This window comes from Petaurus breviceps, unplaced genomic scaffold (assembly GCF_028583685.1).
Source record: "Petaurus breviceps papuanus isolate PSGF00001 unplaced genomic scaffold, PetGlider_PUasm1.0 90849, whole genome shotgun sequence".
Lineage (NCBI taxonomy): Eukaryota > Metazoa > Chordata > Mammalia > Diprotodontia > Petauridae > Petaurus > Petaurus breviceps.
This window is the reverse complement of record NW_027187361.1, coordinates 23,721,777-23,742,993: the sequence shown is the minus strand read 5'-3', so window position 1 is coordinate 23,742,993 and position 21,217 is coordinate 23,721,777. Positions and strand designations below refer to the sequence as shown.

The window sequence follows — 21,217 nt, the reverse complement described above, 5'->3', positions numbered from 1 at the left end:
ATGAATCTCTCTTTGTTGCACTCTTGACTCTGCTCCTCTTCCATTGCTGGAAGCAAAAGAAAATGATCTCCCTTGTGGATTATTGCTGTAAAGGCTCATCAGCTTCACAGCATCTGCTAAGTACACAGTGATTCAGAATAAGACCACCCACCCTTGTCTTCAGAATGACTGAAAGCTGACAGGCACTCTGGATAGTCCACAGTTAGTAATCCAAAGTCGCTTAATAAGCCTCAAAATTTCAATACATCATACCTTTGGCTGACATATTTTGGGAATATACTGAGATACTCAGGGTTTAATTGGTTGGGGCCTCCTTTGTCTCTTACATTTCATATGGAAGATTATATAGTCTTTCACTCTTGCATTTGACATTTTCAGGGAACATATCTTATATTGGGGGTTTATCCTATATTATATGGATTTTACTTTGCAGGATACAATTTTGCCCTCATAGTTTGCAGTTTTAATTTATCCGGTCCCCTCTGGGGAATCATTTTAAGGCATATTTCATGACTCAGAGCTTATGCTTGGGGGTTCACCCTTGCATTCCAGTCCTGTTAATCCTTTATGTTTAAGGATAGATACATTATGGTATATATGGGGTACATATACTCTAGTTAGCTATTTCAAACAACACAATCTTACAATATACCATGGTGTACAATTCACTTTTTAGTATCTTTCCCTGTGGATAGTGGAGTTAGAGTGAATTGTATGTTTTGAAGTATCTGGTGTAATGTGGAAAAATTGGTACACATACACTGTTGGTGGATCTGTGAACTGATCCATCTGCTTTGGAGAGCAAGGTGGGATTGTGCCCAAAGAGTTATAACACTGTGCATACCCTTTGATTCAGTAATACTGTTATTAGGTTTGTTCCCCTAGATGATCAGAGAAAAAGGAAAAGAACCTACATGTTCGAAAATATCTATAGTAGCTATCTTTGTGGTGTCAAAAAACTGGAAACTGAGGGGAAGCCCGTCAATTGGGGAATGGCTGAATAAGTTGTGGTATATGATTGTGATGGATCACTACTGTGCTGTAAGAAATGATGAGCCGGATGGAGGTTCTGGGGGTGGAGCCAAGATGATTGAGTAAAGGCTGGGACTCATTTGAACTCACTCCCAAACCCCTCCAAATACCTTTAAAAATGACTCAAGGGGCAGCTAGGTGGCGCAGTGAATAGAGCACTGGCTCCGGAGTCAGGAGGATCTGAGTTCAAATCTGGCCTCAAACACTTAACACTTACTAGCCGTGTGACCTTGGGCAAGTCACTTAACCCCAATTGCCCTACCTTCCCCCCTCCAAAAAGGAAAAAAAAAATTTAAATAACTCTGAACAAATTCTAGAGCACCAGAACCCACACACATGATGGAGTGAAACAAATTTGCAGCCCAAGATAATTTGGAAAGTTGGCAGGAAAGATCTGTCGCACCTGGGTGAGAGGAGCCCAGTTCAGCACAAGCCATGCCAGCAGAGCCTGGGCTGGCAAACTCAGGGCAGGCCTCAGGACAACTGAGTCATTGGCAGCAGTGAGAGTTTCCAAACCTCTCAGCCTGCAGACAACATATAAGATCAGCAGGAAGGGTCTGTCATACCTGGGTGAGAGTGGAGAGCAGTCAAGTGCAGGCCACACCAACACAGCCCCAGACCCAGGAAACCAGGAGCAGGTCTTGGGCACGACTGAATCAGCAGGAATGGCAGCGGCTGCTTCTGGAGCTCTCAGCCCACAGACGGTCAGAAGGAGACTGTAGGGTCTTTTTGCTAGCACGGAAGCAGGGCTCTGTTACTTTGCCCACACTCAGATCTGGGTCACAGACCTAGGTGGCAGTCCCAGGGCGAGGCGGAAGACTAGCAAAGCAGAGCTTGTAGTCACAGGGGGACAGAAAACGACCCTCCTCACAGTTCAGGGCAGAAAAGAGCATTTGTGGTCACTCGCATACCAGAGCACAGGCCAGGAGGGCGGTAAACACCTGTCCTTAGATCACACCAGCTTAGGAGAACTGAAAACTTACAGGTCCTTAGAAGTATCTCTGAAAACAGCTGCATAAAACCCCCGAAGCTTGGGCCAGCACACCCTCCACCCTGGAGGCAGGGCCCTACTTTAACAAAGAGTTAAAAGTCAAGTAACAGGCTGGGAAAATGAGCAAACAACCGAAAACAGTTCAGACTATAGGAAGTTATTATGGTGACAAGGAAGCTCAAAGCACATATTCAGAAGATAACGAAGGGGTGTGGGAAAAATGAGACATTAATGCACTGTTGGTGGAGTTCTGAACTGATTCAGCCATTCAGAGCAATTTGGAATTATGCGCAAAGGGCAACACACAAATCACAAAATGTAAGGGTTCAAAGGTGGGTCCCCAGTCATAAAATACAGAGGAGATCACAAAATGGGTGCTAGAGATCATACCAAGTCTTCTCTCGCCTCTCTATCGCCTTCTCTCTCTATCCTCCATAGTTGCAGATGACATTTGTTCATCTTTTTGAAGTAAGTGATTCTCTTTACCACTCAGCACTGTAATAAGAAAGGAGAAAGCAGTCCTTCATGTTTAAAGGGAAAAGATATTTATAAAAGTTTCAACATAATCAGATTTTCCCTCAATCTATTTGTCAGAATCGACATTTTCTTTTCCCAAGGTAGATAATTCAATTGGCAAGCCTGAATTTAAGAAACCATCCTTTTATGGAAATATTTTGACAAATATGGAAAAAATTCCATCTTGGCATCACAGAGCTAGGTTATGGCCTGGACATTGGCACTAAACAGCTCTGTACCTTTCGGCACATGAGTTATCCTCTGTAAAGAAATACTTTATATAACCAGGATTAGGAGGGAAGTGGAAAATTGGGAAAGAATTTTACAACCTATGTCTCTGATAAAGGCCTCATTTCTAAAATATACAGAGAATTGAATCAAAACTGTAAGAATACAAGTCATTCCCCAATTGATAAATGGTCAAAGGATATGAACAGGCAGTTTTCAGAGGAAGAAATTAAAGCTATCTATAGTGATAAGAAAAAAATGTTCTAAATCACTATTGATTAGAGAAATGCTAATCAAAACAACTCTGAGGTACCACATCTCAACATTCAGATTGGCTAAGATGACAAAACAGGAAAATGACAAATGCTGGAGAGGATGTGGACAAATTGGAACACTAATGCATTGCTGGTGGAGTTGTGAACTGATCCAACCATTCTGGAGAGCAATCTGGAATTATGCCCAAAGGGCTATAAATAATTTCATACCCTTTGATCCAGTAATACCACTTCTAGGGTTATATCCCAAAGAGATCATAGGAGTGGGAGGAAGACCCATATGTACAAAAATATTTATAGCAACTCTTTTTGTGGTGGCAAAGAATTGAAAATTGAGGGGATGCCCATCAATTGAGGAATGGCTGAACAAGTTGTGGTATATGCATGTAATGGAATACTATTGTGCTATAAGAAACAAGGACTTCATATTTACCTGGAGAAGCTTATACAAACTGATGCTGAGTGAACCAGGAGAAATTTGTACACCATTACAGACACAATGTATGTGTGATGACCAACTTTGATAGATTGGAGTCTTCTCAACAATGCAGTGATATAAGTCAATCCCAAAAGTCTAATGATGGAGAGAGATGTCTACATTCAGAGAAATAACTAGAAAGAACTGAGTTTGAACCCAGATTGAAGCAAATTACCTGCTCTCTCTCTTTTTCTTGTTTGGTTTTGTTTCCTCTTTCCCATTGTTCATTCCATCTGACACAATCCTTCTTTATAACCTGACTAATGTCTAATGTGAAAGTATTTGCAGATCCTATACTTAATTGTGTGCTGCCATGACGGGGGGGGGAGGGGAGGAGGCAGAGAAAATTTGAAACTCAAGGAATTGTGGAACTGAATCTTGTAAACTAAAAGTAAATAAATTAATAAAGACCAAAAAATTAAAAAAAAAAAAAAAGAAATACTTTAAACCAGGAATGAGGAGTCTTATCTACTTTCTCCATTGGGGCATTTTTTTTTTTTTTTGGAGGGAGGAAGGTAAGACAATTGGGGTTAAGTGACTTACCCAAAGTCACACAGCTAGTAAGTGTGTCAAGTGTCTGAGTCCTAATTTGAACTCAGGTTCTTCTGACTCCAGGGCCTGTGCTCTATTCACTGCACCACCTAGCTGTCCTTTGGGGTATATTTTTTTTTATGGCTTTGCTTTTTTTTTTTTTTTTTTAATTTTTTTGAGGCAATCAGGGCTAAGTGACTTGCTCAGGACCACAGAGTTAGTAAATGGCTGAGGTCAGATTTGAACTTGGATCCTCCTGACTGCAGGACCTGGTCAGGGCTCTATCTACTGCACTACCTAACTGTTCTAGCTTTACTCTCCTCATCTCTAAAATGAGGTGTTCTCTTAGGATTCTTCCAGGCTTGAATTCTACAATCTGATTTACAATCTCACTCTCCTCATCTATAAAATGAGCCTCTTACTTTGTCACCCCAACTCCTCTCCCCCACTTCAATTCATTCCCCCTGCAGATATGAAAGTGATTTTCCTAAAACACCTGTCTAATGATATCATCGTCACCATGGCTAGCCTTTACATAGTGTTCTAAGATTTACAAAGCAATTTAAACATAGTATCTCATTTTATTATCACAACAACCCTGGGAAGTGGGTGCTATGTGCCCTTCTTACCTCAGCTTCTTGGAATTTCTGGTTTCCTTTGAACACAGGAAAATTGCCGTCTTCTGAATCCAGTCTTTCTTCACTCCTTTCCTCCTCCCCCAAACTGCTAGTTGGTTTAATTTTTTCTAATAAGGGAGGATTCACTAGAGGAGGACCTGCTTATTTCATGCTATTGAGAAATTGCCAGATATTAAAAACTAAAGACATGAATAAAGCTTTTTTTAAATTAATTTAAGTTAATCAGGGATGGGGGATCCTGCCTTGAGAGGCCAGAATAGGACCAATGCTTATTTGCTCATCAGCCGTCCTTTCTTGTCGCTCAGTGGCATCTGCCTTTTTGTGAGCCCGCGGACCATAGCGCACCAGTACTGTCTGTGGGATTTTCTTGGCAAGGTTGCTGGACTGGTTTGCCATTTACTTTTCTGCTGAATTAGAGCAAGCAGAGGTTAAGCCATTTGCTTAAGATCACACAGCTTGTAAGTGTCTGAGGTCAAATTTGAGCTTTCAGGTCTTCCTGATGCCAGGCCTTGGGCTCTGTCCACTGAACCACCTAGTTACCTCAGTTAAATGAGGGTCATTACAAAATGATGATTTTTGAGTACCCCAAGTCGGGGTCTGGGCAGTGACTTCAGACAGACACACACAAGATTAGAGGTTCTCCCACACACATGGGATATACATACATTCATCTTCATGATCACTCAATCATATATGAATTAATCGAATATAACTGTGATGCAATAAAAAATGAAAGTGAAGGGTTCAGATGCCTAAAAGGACTTGTATGAATTGATACAGAGTGAAGACAGCACAACTAAGAGAACACTTTATACAATAAAAATCAAAGACAAGCAACTTTGGCGTTGGGAGTGATTTTGTTATGTCTTGATGATCTTAAAAGAAGAATAGAAAGGGAGGAGAAGAGAAATATTGGGGGGCAGAAGAAGGGAGAGAGCAGAGGGGTTGAGGAAAAATCTCAAAATTGGGATTCCAAAGTAGATGTCTTTAGAAACAAGGAAGAAGTGGAGTGACACTATTTTTCTCATCTGAATTGGTCAAAGGAAGAAGCAATACATGCACACATTTGGGTATAGAAATACATTTCACTAAACAAGTAAATAGGAAGAAAAAGGGAGAAGGAAAAAGGGAAAAAGAGGGAAGATAGATTAAAGGAGGGATTAATCCAAAGAAAACAAACTCAAACTTAAAATATTTATAGCATCTCTTTTTGCATTGGCAAACAAATTTGCAAATTGAAGGAGTGCCCATTAATTGGGGAATAGCTGAACAAATTGTGGTATATAAATATGATGGAATACATTGTGCTGTAATAAATGATGAAAGGGATGGATTTAAAGAAACCTGAGAAGACTTGTATGAACAGAGTGAAAAGAACAGGAGGAAAACAACTTGTAAAATGACAAAAATATTATAAAGAAAAACAGCTTTGAAAGATTTAGCAACTCTTGTCAATGTAACACGACAAACATAACAACATAACTAACCCTAACCCTAATTCCACCACTAACCCTAATCCTAACCCCAACCCTAACTCTAACCCTAATCCTAACCCTAATTCAACCATGACTGCAGTAAACTCACAATAAAACATGCTGCATGCTGCGGTGGAGGAATCAGAGTTCACAATGAGACAAATATTTGTGAACATTGGCAATGCGCGTATTTCTTTTTACTTGCTTTGTAACAGGGACTTTGTTTTCCTTTTTCTCTCAGTTGGGAGTGGAAGGAAATAGGAGGCAGAGGTGGGTTTTTGTTGATTAAAAAATATTTAATTAAAAAAAGAAACCCTGTCCTTAAAGAACTTATTATATAATGATGGAAATAATATGTACATAGAGTCATATATACGTGATATATACAAAATGAATAAAAGGTAGTAATGAGCACTTGTTTGTCCTTTGTTTCCAAAGAGGACCAATGACGTCACTTGAACTGGATTTAAGTGAGCCAGAGTTGCACAAAGTCAGCCTTACTCTTTCTTCCCAAGTTCTTGAAGTCCAAGGGTAGGACAAAAGTCAAGATGACTGGCAATGGCTGGGTTGCCATTGGTATCTTCCATGTCCGACCAAGCCCTAGCAGTTGCTTCAGCCATCTTCATGGCCATTGAGACAAATTGTTCTTATCTGCCATTCTGCCAGGGAAAGTCTTCAAATGCTTAGAGTGGGCATCCCTCTAAGTCACTGCCAGGTTTGAGACCTGTCAGTTACCCTCAACCTGGATTAACCCATCTGTGAGATGGCTTACTAGCTGTGGCTATTGCATATACTACAGCTTCTTAGAGCAACGGGTGAGAATTGGGTGAAGACAGATGCGCAGTTCTGAAAAGGGCCAGGCAGCCCTCTCTCCAAAGGCTCTACTCCTCCCTGAACACCCCTATGCCCCAGGAAAAAGAGCACTAGCAGCAAAAAGGATCAGAAAAGACTTCAAATAGGGGGTGACCCTTGAGCTGACTAGTGAAGAAAACTTGGGATTCTAAGAGATGAAGGATAGGAGTGGGGACTTTTTAGGGTCTGGGACACACAGTATAAAGGCACCAGAGACGGAAGATGAAAGGTTAAATATGTACATCCACACTGAGAGATGTAAGAAGGCTGGAAAAGGTAGAAAGCAGACAGTTCTGAAGAAATGGTCTCTCTAAGATCAACACATTCCCAGTGTATCACAGAGTGTAGCACAGTGCCTGGCACAAAGGAAGCATTTAATAAATGCTAATTGACTTACAGTTCATACAATGTGGATTTCTGCCCTCAGGATCTCAGGAGGGAGTTTTGAGCAGACTCAGAGGAAGTATTTTGGTCATGTGTGGGATGCACAAGGAGAGCCCTGTGTTCTTGCTTGGGCTTAAATGAAATTGTTATATACAAAGTGTTCTTGTTGCCACAGGAAAACGTAATGGATGTTCCAAACAACCCTAACTTAAAAGCAAACTTTTGAAACAGAAGGCATTTGTAAATTGTGGTCATGCTGTATTGAGACATCTCCATTTTTCTAGATAGTATGCCTTCTTATCCCTTGAGATTCTGTAAGAGTAATGTTTTTAGTAAAAATTTAGTACTTTTTTTCCCAAGCAATATCATATATTTGACATGAACTAAATAATATTTTATTGAATATTTTAGGAAAATATAAAGGCCTATTAAGTTAACTTTTAACCTTGTTTGATATTCAAAGTAGGCCTTTAGTCTTCGTAAATGTTTTCCTATGGTTTTATGTGCATCTAAATGTTTATTTCATGGCCAATCTTGGTACTAGAGAGCTGATAATGAAATAATCCTCCCTCTTCTCAGTGACAAGGTGTTTGTGTTGGGGGTGAGGGGAGGGGAACTATGTGTGATGCAAATTGGAATGTGGTATGCAATATCAGGTTTCTAATTGGCAATTTTTTTTGTACTTAAATGCTTTTTCTTAGTCATAAGGAAAGAACCATTTGATGTGGGGATGGATTTGGTGTAAAAACAAAACAATAATGCTTTTCAAAAACAGGTTTAAAAATTTTTTTTGCTTTTTTTGGGAGGGCATTTGGGATTAAGTGACTTGCCCAAGGTCACACAGCTAGTAAGTGTTAAGTGTCTGAGGTCATATTTGAACTCAGGTCCTCCTGATTCCAGGGCCAGTGCTCTATTCACTGTGTCACCTAGCTGCTCTGAAAAACACTTTTTTTTAAAAGGATATTTGTGAAAATTAAAGCGAGCACCCATTTGAGAAAGTACCCAAACCAGCCATCCTACTTCAGACCAGCCTCAGTCCATGATTCTCTGGTGTATTTCTCAACTAGGTTCTGCCCAGGCAGTTCCTCCCACCTTCAGCTTTCTTTTATTCTCTCAGTAGAATGCAATCACCTTGAAGGCAAGGATTATCTTTTTATTCTTCTTGTATTTGTGTCTCCAGTGCTTAGCACAGAGCCTGACACATAGCAGGGGAGAAATAAATGTTCTATCTATCTCTCTGTTCATTCATCTGTCCGTCTATCTACCTATCTAAAAATTAGGAAGTGTTCTAAGAAGATGAAGTTAGGAGTAAGAATCTTGGCATCTAGAAGGGAAAAGGGACAATCTCACTGAAGCTCCATGAACCATCTGAGCAACTAAAAGGAAGGGTTTAAAAGTTTTTTATTTCTCAAGATTGAACAAGGGGCTTAGGATGAGTCCTTCCTCTTTCCGCAGGGAGTTCCTACCAAAACAGGGAACTCACTTGACCAAATAGAGCCTTGCTTCTCTATCCCTGTAGCAGAGGAAAACTTGTTTGTTTTTAAAATTTATTTATTTACTTTTAGTTTACAACATTCAGTTCCACAATTCCTTGAGTTCCAAATTGTCTCCCCCTCCCTCTCCTCTCCCTTCCTTCCCCCCCCCCCCCACCATGGCAGCATACAATCTGGCATAGGTTCTACAAGTACCCGCACATTAAACATTAGTCAGGTTGTAAAGGAGGATTATAACCAATGGAATGAGCTAAGAGAAAGAAGGAAGGAAACAAAAACTAAACGCAGAAGAGAGAGAGCAGGCAGTTTGCTTCAGTCTGCCTTCAGACTCTGTAGCTCTTTCTCTGGATGTGGACATCTCTGTCCATCTTGAGTCCTTGGGAGCTGTCTTCTAACCTTGCATTGCTGAGAAGAGCCCAGTCTACCAAAGTTAGTCATCACAGATACAATGTGTCTGTAACTGTGTACAAAGTTCTCCTTTCACTCAGCATCAGTTTATATATGTCTCTCCAGGATATTATGAGGTCTGTCTGCTCCTCATTTTTTTTTTTTTAGATATTTTATTTTATTTTTAAAGCAATTGGGGTTAAGTAACTTGCTCAAGGTTACACGGCCAGTTATTATTTCTGGGTGTGGTGCTGAGTATCTGAGCCCGGATTTGATCCAGGTCATCCTGACACTGGAGCCGGTGCTCTTACTCGCTGAGCCACCTGGCCGCCCCATGCTCCTCATTTCTTATAGCAAAATAGTATTCTGTTACATTCATATACCACAACTTGTTCAGCCATTCCCTAATTGATGGGTATCCCCTTGATTTCCAATTCTTTGCCACCACAAAAAGAGCTGCTATAAATATTTTTGCATATACGGGTCTGCAGAGTAAACTTGTTAACCCCGCACAGCCTCAAGATGCACATCCCAACCATCATTATGCCAGGACTTTCAGGTCAGTCCTGAGGATAGATGGCAGTATGATCTGGTAACAGGAGCTACTTGGAGACAGAGGACCTGGCTTTAAATCCTGATCCTGTTCATTGCAAACTATTGCATCAGAAAAAAAAATTATATAACAAAATAACTGACCTTGACCAAGGCACAAGGTCTCTTGTCCTCAGTTTCTTTATCTGTAAAAGGAAGGAATAGGACTAGATAACCTTCAAGCTCCTTTCTAGCTCTAAGTACTGTGATCCTATAAACAAATATTTAAGCAAACACTTATGTGCAGGGAACTGACAGGAAGAGAGAGAAGATGGTCTCATCCTCATACAATGTAAAAATGTAAACTTTGGCAATATTCCTAAGTGTAATTTTCATATTTCATACAATATTAATCACAATACCCAGGGATGTCTCTACTGAATTGGATAAAATCCATCATGAAATTGATATGGAAAAACAAACAGGTGAAAATATTTAAGGGTATGTTGAAGCAAAAAATAGTTTATGAAGGTAGACTTGTAATACCAGATATTTTATAAAGCATTTAGAATAAGAAAAACTGCAGTACAGGGGGAAAAATACTGAAATAGATCAATGGAACTGAATAGAAACATCAGATTTAGAAACAAATACAAACAAAAGTTAGCTGTTTTATAAACCACAAAAAGTAAAAGCTGGTGGAAAGATTCATTATTTAGCAACTGTACATGAGAAAATGACTGGATTGCAGTCTTGTGGGAAATCACTTTAGACCCACTTTTCATATCACCTACATATCACTGAATTCCAGATGGAAGATGGACTTAAACATTAAAAATGAACTACAAATATTGAGAGATTAAATGGAATGAATTAAATTTCTCTCAATTATGCAATTGAGATTGCTTTGTTGGACAAATTAAACAAATTGAAGGAACTATTAGAGGCAAGACAGATATATTTAATTACATTAAAATAAAATTTTCTGTACACACCCAATTCATTATATAATATACATATATGTATATCTATACCTACATATACATATATTCAAAAGAAATATAATCATTTGGGGCGGCCAGGTAGCACAGTGAGTAAGAGCACCAGCCCCAGTGTCAGGATGACCTGGGGATCGAATCCGGGCTCAGACACTTTGCACCACACCCAGAAATAACTGGCCGTGTAACCTTAAGCAAGTTCCTTAACCCCAATTGCTTAAAAAAAAATTATATATATATATATATATATATATAATTAAAATAAAAAGGAAAATAATAACTTGAATAAAATATTTATAGTAAACATAACAGATTAACAGTTTTTCATCTAAAGTAAACAATGAACAAAAAAGGAAAAAAATGTACAGAAGCAACTCCTAGTCCCCAATGAACAAATAGTTAAAGGATATGAAAAGATAGTTTATAAAAGAAAAACAAGTGGTGAATAATCACTTGAAAAAATGTCTAGTAGTACTAAATTAGAAGTAACCTCTAATTGATAAAATTAATGAAAAACAATGAAACTTATTCTTGGTGGGTTTTTAAAGAAACGTAAATTCATTCATTGCTGTTGGAATTACAAATTAGAAGAATGGAAAAGCAAGCTTTTGGAAAGCAAGGTGGCAATATACAATAAAAGTTATTAAAATAATCACAGTTACCCTATGATTCCATTGCAGGGAACACACACACATACATATACATACATACATATATATATATATATATAATATATATATCTCAATAATATAATATATTATGTGTGTGTGTATTTTTCCCCCCATACAAACCATTGTCTGGCTATGCCTCTCTAATCTCATACTTAAATCTGAGATTTTAGTAAATCTAAACCCAATGGCAGAGCATTACATTTATCTGTATTAAATTTTATCTTATTAGATTCAACCCATAGGTCTAGAGCTTTGAGATCCTTTTATATACTAATTCAATCATCCATTATCTACAAATTTGATAATATGTCTTCATCAAAGTCATTGATAAAAATGTTAATTATCATATGGCCATGAACAAATCCCTGGAAAACTACACTAGAAGCATTTATCCATCTTAATATCAGTCCATTAATGACTGCATTACTGGTCCAGTCATTAAATCAAGTTTGAACTCAGGGTTGCATATTACAAGACTTTATATTGATCACTATTGAATTTCATCTCATTGAATTCAGTCCAATATTCTAGCCTGTCTAGAGTCTTTTAGATCCTGATTTTGTCATCCATACTGTTATCTGTCCTTCTGAATGCTGTGTCATCTTGATGACAAACTTGAAAAATATATCCTATGACTTTATCCAAGTCATCAATAAAAATATTAAATAGCATAGGGTCAAATCTTGTGTCCTCCACTGAAACCTCCTGCCCTGTTTATGGGGAACCATTAATAAGTACTTTAAAGCAAAACAACACAAAAAAATAATAACAACAGCAAAATACTCTTTGAATTTGGCCATCCAAGCAGTTCTGAATGTATCTGATTATATTATTATCTCTCCGTCTTCTCCATCAGAATAATGTGAGATATTTTATCAAAAGCTGTGCTAAAATCTAGGTAAAACTATATCCATAATAATTTTAATTACATTAAATAAAAAGATCTTGCACAAACAAAGCCAATGTAACCAAGATTAGAAGGAAAGCAGAAAACTGGGGGAAAATGTTTACAGAAAGTATCTCTGATAAAGGCCTCATTTCTCAAATATTTAGGGAACTGAGTCAAATTCATAAGAATAAGAGGCATTTTCCAACTGATAAATGGTCAAAGGATATGAACAGGCAATTTTCAGAAGATCAAAACTATCCATAGTCATAAGAAAAAAATATGCTAAATCACTATAGATTAGGAAAATGCAAATGAAAACTACTCTGTGAGGCAGCACCTCACCTCTGTCAAATTGGCTAACATGAGAAAATAGGAAAATGACTAATGTTGGAGAGGATGTGGAAAAATTGGGACACTAATGGTATTGGAGGAGCTGTGACCTCATCCAACCATTCTGTAGACAATTTGTAACTGTGCTCAAAGGGCTGTGAAACTAATGTATACCCTTGGACCCAGCAATACCATGAGTAGGTCTATATCCCAAAGAAATCAAAGAAAAAGGAAAAAGAACCTATATGTAAAAAAATATTCATAGCATCTTTTTTTTTTTTCTGGTGGCAAAGAATTGGAAATAAAGGGCATACCTATTGGGAATGGCTGAATAACTTTTAACATATGATTGTGATAGAATAATGTGGTATAAGGAATGATGAGCAAGATGGTTTCAGAAAAACTGGGAAGACTTACGTGAACTGATGCAAAGTGAAATGAGTAGAATCAGGAGAACATTGTACAATGTAACATCAATATTGTACAAGGATCAACCTTAAATGACTTGGCTATTCTCAGCAATACAATGATCCAAGACAATTCCAAGGGGCTTATAATGAAAAATGCTATCCACCTTCTGAGAAAGAACTGATGGCGTCAGAGTGCCAAATGAAGCACAATTTTTTCATTTTCTTTATTTTTCTTGCTTTTTTTTCAACATGGCTGATTTCAATATGGCTAATGTTTTGCATGATTGAACAAGTATCACATTTCTTTCCTTCTGATAATCATTAAATATCATATTTTTGACCGAAGTCTGAATTAGTCAAATAGATGGCTTTGCCTTACTTTAAAATGCCTCTTTCTGTGTCAGCAACTGCAGAGACCAGATAAGGCTAAAAGTGGGATTTCCCCTTATTTTGGGACGTCCTCCTTGTGGCAGGAGCCAAACAGCTTCTTTGTTCTCTGAGTAAACTCAGAGAATATCTCCTCTCCCAGACAGGGCTAACGAGAGCATTCTTTCTTCTTTCTGAACCCAAGATACTATCTTGAATAATGGGACCTTTTCCTATCTAAATGTTTTGTGGGGCATGTATTAGGTTATAGTGTGTTAATGATAAAAAAAAAACACAGATGCTTCAGCTTGACTCCTCCTCAATTCCTTGTGATTATAAATTTTTATCCTGAATTTGGCTGGCTCTAAAGCATGTTTAAACCTTTTCATTTTCTTGTTCATCAGTTAGGACTTAGCTCTCCTAACTCCTTGTCCAAGTCCTCTAGTTTAAGGGAATACACGCTGTAATTGTATATCACCTAGCATGTTGTCTCCTTTAACCAAACTTTTAGAAGGCTGACACTTCTTAATTATTGTGGAAGGGTTGGGGAGAGAGAGAGATTTGGAGGCTCAAAAGTTTTTTTAAAAGAATGTTAAAAATAAATAAATAATAATAAATTTTAAAAACTCTGTATCCACATTCTTTTTTTCATCTACCAGTTTAGTAATTCTGTCAAGAAAGGAAATGAGGTTAGTCTGGTATGACCTATTCTTTTTTTATTTTTTTATTTTTTTGCCTTTTTTTAAGGGGGAGGGAATGCAGGGCAATTGGGGTTAAGTGACTTGCCCAAGGTCACATGGCTAGTAAGTGTTAAGTGTCTGAGGCCGGATTTGAACTTAGTTCCTGCTGACTCCAGGGCCGGTGCTCTCTTCACTAGGCCACCTGGCCGCCTCCTGGTACGACCTGTTCTTGATAAAGCCTTGCAGACTCTTTGTAAACACTGCTTCTTTTTGTTGTTACTGTTATTGTTCAGTCTGACTCTTCATGACCCCATTTGGGGTTTTCCTCACAAAGATAGTGGAGTGGTTTGCCATGTCCTTCTCCAGCTCACTTTACACATGAGGAGCTGAAGCAGAAAGAGGTCAAGTGACTTGCCCAGAGTCACACAGCTAGTAAGCCTCTGGGGTCACATTTGAACTCAGGAATATGAGTCTTCCTAACTTCTGGCCCAGAGCTCTATTCACTGTACCACCAAGCTGCCCTTAGAAAGGGTGTGAATAAAAGCCCACTAAGCAACAGTGATAAATTGATGACAGATAGGTGATAGATAGAATTGATAGAATGAAAATTTTTAAATGTTTACTCTGATACCTGGTATGGTGCTAAGCACAAGGGAAATAAATACAGCAAACAAGATATTCCTTACCCTCAAGGATTTTATATTCAAATGAAAGAAAACAATCCCTTTTAAAGGGGAAGTGGGGAGAGGGGAACCCAAAGAAAGGAGTCAGCAATCCTTTGGAGAAGGGGCTTAGGGAAACTCAGAGTAAATATTTCTCCTGCATGGGAAGACAGGGCAAAGAAATCTGGAGAATAAGGTGGGGAAGGAATGAAGTAGGCTGTTTGGGGCCTCTGCTGAAATAGATATGGGGAAGAAACAGTCCAGTGAGTGAGTGAGGCACCAATTGAAGTTTTATCTTATCAATTAGACCAAGTAAGTGACTTTCTTCCTCCAGGGGTGGGTTTGGGTGGGTAAAGACAGACCAGGGGTTTGTTAGAATGTTTTTAACCAGAGGATGAGGTCTAGGGCAAACCTCAGAATGGGGAACTTGGAAAGTCACACACTTCCCTGTTAGCATTTGAATGATAGTAAACACCCAAGCTGGGTCCTAGAACCTAGCTTCCTAGACCAGATTGTCTTTGTAAGAGGCCTAGACTCAAATACTAGCTGGGGGCAGTTCTGAGGCAGCTGCCACTCTGTAATCTGGGGGGGGGTGCTGCATAGGAGTGAGCAGGATGTATGGGTGTTTAAAACAAAACTGAGTCTCGTTTCATGAATTTCACTCTAGTGCTTGTAGAGGTTGGCTTCTGTAGCTCTGCTAGGGCATATAACAAAAGGCAGTGCCCTTGTATTCAACAAATAGGGACTTTGTATTGGATTTGGGGAATCTAGGCCACAGCAATATTGGAATTTGCTTTCTGGTTTCTCCTGCAGATTAGCTGTGTGACTGACTCTGCATGTATTCTCTATAAAGTTAAAACCATTTCCATCTTTCATTGGGGGGGGGGTGTGGGAGTGTCTTTAGGGAGACCCCTCTCTCCCCAAGTCATCGCGGGTTATCTGCATACTGAGAGACCAGAGTTAGTTGCTTTCATCTAAGGGAGGTAGTGAGAAACTGATCACAAGACTGGTCTAGAAACAATTCTCTGATTTATCTACAATGAGGCATTTCTTCCCTCACCAGCAGGAAATGTGACACCAACATCCTTCTGGAACTCTGGACTGTTCCCACTGAGCCTGGACCTAGAATCCTGAGAAGAGGAAGTAGGAGGTGACAGTCTGGGACCTCCCCTTCAGGACTCCAAGTTCTTGCCTTTATTTTTTTTAGCACGACCACTTATCTTCAGATGCCTCTGAAATGAATGAAATACCTAATAAATACTTTACCAACAGAATTGTGGTTATCTTCTTATGAAATAAACTTATGAAACAGGGAAACTCACTGGATTCAGGCTTTTTAGTTTAAGAGCTACCCAGTACAACCCAAGAGCTATTCTACTGTTCCACCATCATCAGGAAGCTCTGGACAGTGTCTCAAGGTTTTTTCCACTCCCATGAAAAAATGTGGGGTAGTGGTTGTGGATTCCCATGACTTTCCCTCTCTGCCCCCTCTTCTCTACCGTATTCATTGTCTTTATGTTATGTGTCTCCATATGGCTTCCAGAATCAGACACAAAATTCTCTGGTGTTCAAAGCCACTTCATAACCTAGCCCCTTCCTGCCTTTCCAGTCTTCTCAACACATTGTGCTACACTATGCAAGTAACACGACCTCTTTGCTGTTCTAAGAACAAGACACTCCATCTCTAGGCTCCAGAGACCTCCTCAAGACACTCCATCTTGTCGTCCCCCTATGCCTGGAATGCTCTCCCTTCTCATCTCTACCCTTGGCTTCAAGTTGGCTTCAAGTCCCAACTAAAATTCCTTCTTCTATAGGAAGACTTACCCATTCCCACTTAATTCTTGCGCCTTTTCTCCATACCCCGCCCACCCCCAATTTATCCTAAATATCCTATTTGTATATATTTGTTTGCTTGTTGTCTCCCCCTTAGATTGGGAGATCTTTGGGGGCTGGGACTATCTTGTTATATTCTACTGGACTGGTTTATTCACTTTAAATAAAGGAAGTGGTGCAGAGGGTTATCTCTCCTAGAGATATTTGCATTTCAACTGAGAGTTAAAGCAAAGTACAAATGATGAAAATTCAGGATTCTGTGTGGAGTTTGATGAATGGGGTGAGGGGCTGAGATTGGAATGGCCACTGTGTTCACATAACAACACACTACATAGGTAGCTGTCTAATCTTAAAACCTGGATTGTAAATAATAACCTGTTATCTGAGTGGGGGAATAAAGGAGCGGAAGTGGTTTGGCACTTTCTCTGAAAAAGAAAGACATTTCACTAAACTGGATGGACTGAAATTATAGTTCAAAAAATTTGGCATTCTTACAGATACAGATTACAAGAAATAGAATTACCAAACAATGATCCCTTTGCTTGGAGTTCATTATTTAGTGCTGTCCTAAGGCTTTAAAGATGTGGGCCAAATCAGTTATTTTGCAAAATGCTCTCTTTGTGTTTTATTCTATGTGTAGGGCCATTTAGGTCTGAGTGTTTGTATAGGAGGTTTTTTGTAGGAAGTTGTTATTGCAAGAGACTCACATAGATAATTTTCACATGACCACATTACAGAATCGCTGTTAACGATAGACTGGAGGGCTAATGAAAGATATAAATTGCTTCCCCAAAGTTTGGATGTAGAAATCATTTCTTGGAGTTAGATGCAACCCAGGCCTCAGGATTTTTCAGATGCTTGGCTTGATTTACTGCTAGATGAAGGTAGATTAAATTCTCAAAAGAAAGGTGACTATTCTCCAATTCCACACAGAATTTATATTCAGGGTGCTTTTCTACCTTCCTGCCAGGAAGATTGAGAAAAAACTGTGCTTTATCTCTTCATGTGTTCCATCACCTTTCCTGGTCCCCCTTAATGCTCATGTCTTCCCTCTACTGATTACCTCCAGTTTATCTTGTATCTGGTTTGTTTTTTTTTGTGTTTCCCCGATAATAAAACCTATCCTGAAAATAAGCCCTCCCCTTACTGTGTAAGATTCCTCTAAAATAAGCCCTCCCCCGAAAATAAGCCCTATTGAGATTGCTACTGTAGTGAAGGTGATCCCCTGCGCTACATGCTACATTACGGTACCCTCTGTATGCCCCGCCCCCCCCCCCCCTGAAACGCACGCCGTGCTCCAAGCTGCATCCAATCAGAGCTGCGGCAGTGAGCGTGTCATCCTGTTCTTCCCCAGTGATTTGCTTGCTGGCGCCATTGAGAGCAGTGCCACGGAGGAGAGCTGAGGCAGGAGAACATAAGCCCTCCCCTGAAAATAAGCCCTCTGGTGTTTTTCTTTCCAAAAAAATTTAATAAGACAGTGTCTTATTATCGGGGAAACACAGTAGTTGTTTTTCATGGAGTTTTTCCATTAGACTGTGAACTCCTTAAAAGCAGGGCCTGACTTTTTCCTGGTATCAGCAGCACTTAGTGTGGTGCATGGCACATGGTAATCTGTTGGTTGGTTGGTTGCTGTCCTTCATTCTCGAAGAGGAGCCAAATGACATCATTATGTTAGAGTTAAGTTACAGTGTGTCCAACCGTGGCTGATCAGACCAATACAAGCTTGGAATGTTCTACCGCAGGTCGGGCACAAATAGTCCGGGGGAACATTTGGGGTGGAATCTCCAAATTTGCACATCCTGTGTTTCCTTTGAGCTGCTTCAATTCTGCTTTGCTCATAGAGCACAGCCCCTTCTCTGATGTGGGCATGCCATACTGGGCTAGTTCAAGTCCCAGCTAAAATTCCTTCTTTCTGTAGGAAGCCTTACCCATTCCCACTTAATTCCTGTGCCTTCTCTGGTGTTCACTGGTGTTGCCAGTGTCTCCTATGTCACACAATCAATTCCAAGGTTCTTAAGAGAGACTTTGAGAGTGTCCTTGTATCACTTCTTCTGACCACCATGTGAGTGTTTGCTCTGGGCGTGAGTTCTCCATAAAATAGGTTTTTTGTGCAGGTATATGTTTTGCATTTGAACAACATGACTGGCCATTGGAATTGTGCTCTCTGCAGTGGTAGAATTAGAATGCTTGGCAGTTTTGTTTGAGAGAGAACCTCAGTGTCTGGTACCTTATCCTGCCAGGTGATCTTCAGAATCTTCCTAAGACGATTCAAATGGAAGCAATTCAGTTTGCTGCCATGGCACTGGTACGCTGTCCAGGTTTCACAGGCATACAACAATGAGGTCAGCAAAAAGTCAGTCTAATACACCTCTTGTCTCTTATATTTTCCTTCAGAGCCTCCCAAACACTGAGCTGGCTCTGGCAATCAACCTCATAATCAATGTGTATGCCCCTGGAAAGTACACTACCAAGGTAAGTTAACTTATCCAAGGCATTCAGAACTTCTCTATTTGTTATAACTGATGGTTCCATGTATGGGTGGTGTGGTGGCTGATGGAGCACCTGTGTTTTCTTGGTATTAATTGTTAGGCCAAAATTAGCACAAGTTGCTGCAAACAGGAAATCATGCACCAACCCTCCCTTCACTTTGGTCCTGGCTTGTAACCTTTCCAAGTTGAAGAATGTACAATCAGTGCAGTAGCTGACCTCATTGAAGGCATTTGACAACATGAATGAAAACATCATGCTAAAAAGCGTGGGAGCAAGCATGCAGCCTTGTTTCACTCCACTGGAGCCTGGGAAGGCACAAGAGCATTGTCCATTATCTAGAACCTGGGCAGACACACCATCATGAAGCTGACCTATATGCTGATGAACTTCTCTGGGCAACCAAATCTTGACATAATTTTCCATAAGCCCTCCAGACTAACAGTATCAAAGCCGTCGGTCAGATCTACAAACATGTTCAGACTTCTGTTCTGTTCCTCGTATTTCTCCTGGAGTTGTCGGGCAGCAAACATCATATAGACTGTTCCTCTGCCCTTTCTGAAGCCACACTGGCTTTCAGGTAGATAACCATCTTCCAGGTGAAGGATCAGCCTATTAAGGAGAACTCTGGCAAGAATCCTGCCAGCAATGCCTAATAGAGAGGAACAACCCCCCAGCCCCCTATGATTGTCACAGGACAATCTATTTCCTTTATATACAGATGGACAACGGAGGCATCCTTGAACTCCAGGGGATAAGCTCCTCTTGCCATGTAACCTGGAAAATTTCAGTGAGTTTTTATATGACCAGTGGATCCCTACCTTGTAAACCTCAGCTGGAATAGAATCAGCACCAGGTGCTTTATCGCAGGAAAGGAGCCTTAGTGGCACATAGAAGTAGCTGCATAATGAATGCTTATTGACTTGCTCTGTTTGCTCATTTATTTGGCAAAATATTTATGTAATCATTTACCATCAACAGGACATATTGTAAAGCTCCCTTATTCTGTGACTAGGCTAGGGACAGAACAGAAAAACATTTTGCGTGGCTTTAATTTGCTAACATAAACACACCAATTTTGGATGCTTTGCAGTATTATTTTAAGTGAAAGGTTAAATTGGTTGAGAAACTCCCTAAATACTGCTATTGATGCTAGCTTCTTAACGGTTAATATCTTGTACCAGTCAGTCTTCACCACTTCCTTCCTTTCCCATCAATGCCTTATATCCTAAGCATTGTTACCATGCCTGCTGTACCAAGACTTAGCCATTTAGGGTCTTGTGAACTAATCTCAACTCCCCAACTGTGCTGTGATAAATTTAGTATTTTCAATTTGTTCTTTTTCTAGCTTTTTCAGTTGCGTGCCCAATTTATTGACCTCCATTTTCTCCATTTTATATATGTATGCATTCAGGGATATAAAACTTCCCCTAATAACTGCTTTTGCTGTATTCCACAAGTTTTGGTATGTTGTCTCATTATTGTCATTCTCTTGAATGAAGTTACTTATTGTTTCTATAATTTCTTGTTTGACCCACTCATTCTTTGGGTTATTTAGTTTCCATTTAGTTTTTAGTCTATCTTTCCATGGCCCTTTATTCCATATAATTTTTATTGCATCATGATCTGAGAAGGATGCATTTAATATTTCTGCCTTTCTGCACTGAATTTCGATGTTTTATGCCCTAGTACATGGTCAGTTTTTGTGTATGTGCCATAGACTGCTGAGAAGAAGGTATATTCCTTTTTATCCCCATTTAATTTTCTCTAGAGGTCTAGCATATCTATCTTCTCTAAGATTGTATTTACCTCCTTAACTTCTTTCTTGTTTATTTTGAGGTTATATTTATCAAGCTCAGAGAGGGGTCAGTTGAAGTCCCCCACTAGTACAGTTTTGCTAGCTATGTTTTCCTCTAACACCCTTAACTTCTCCTTTAGGAATTTGGATGCTGTACTGTTTACTAATAATATTGCTTCATTTTCAACGGTGCCTTTTAGCAGGATATAGTTTCCTTCCTTATCTTTTTAAATTAGATCTATTTTTGCTTTTGAGGCATGATATATTTTACTCCAGCCTTTT

The 21,217-nt window shown here is 39.5% G+C and overlaps 1 pseudogene; it reads right to left on the bottom strand.

The window, feature by feature from the left end:
* The window catches only part of LOC138149807 (protein C-mannosyl-transferase DPY19L3-like), a 33,638-nt pseudogene extending 28,553 nt beyond the window's left edge, over positions 1–5,085 (bottom strand).
* Between the last annotated feature and the right edge of the window lie 16,132 nt (positions 5,086–21,217).